Genomic DNA, 827 nt, shown 5'->3' on the forward strand with positions numbered 1-827 from the left:
GCATTTATATATTCATGTCTTAGGCTGAGTTTACTAGAGAAGCAAAACCAGTGAAGTTCATATATGTATATATAAAGAGATTGATCTCAAGGAAATGGCTCCCAAGGTTGTAGAGGCTGGCAAGTCCCAAGTCCTGTGAGTCGGATGTCAGGCTGGAGGCTTTTCCTGAATTACGTAGCTACAGGGGCTGATGAACCCAAGATTGGCAGGTAGCATGGTAAGGCTACTGGCTCAAGTCCAAAGAACAGGAGGTCAGATGATGACGAGCCAGCTGCAGAATTCAGAGCTAAGAGCCAGACAGCATCGCTAGACCGTCCATATACATTGGGTACAGGCCATACCCCTGAGGAAACTAATTTTCGACTGATTGGCTGCCCAAAGCAGATTTCATCGTGGAGGTGATTACATTATATCAGATCTCATCATGGGGATGACTACATAATTAACTAATTAATAATCTTCATCATCACTGCCAAAACACTGAGAATTATGGCCCAGCCAAATTGATACACAATCTTAACCTTCACACATACCAATATTTGACACATTCTCAAGTAGCTCATTATTGTCTTGATAACTCATTTCTTACTCTCAACAAGTTTTTAAAAATTATATTTATAGAATAAAGTGAACATACATACACCTTTTATTTTATGTTGTTGTTGTTGTTATGTGTCGTTGAGTCAGACCGAACTCATAGCGACCCCTCCTTGGGTTTCCGAGGCAGTATCATTACGGAAGTAGATTGCCCAACCTTCCTTCCGAGGAGTGGCAGGTGGGTTTGAACCACCAGCCTTCTGGTTAGCAGTCAAGTGCCTTAGGGACTA

The sequence above is a fragment of the Orycteropus afer genome, unplaced genomic scaffold (assembly GCF_000298275.1).
Source record: "Orycteropus afer afer isolate SDZICR_OR568_19922 unplaced genomic scaffold, OryAfe1.0 scaffold00728, whole genome shotgun sequence".
Classification (NCBI taxonomy): domain Eukaryota; kingdom Metazoa; phylum Chordata; class Mammalia; order Tubulidentata; family Orycteropodidae; genus Orycteropus; species Orycteropus afer.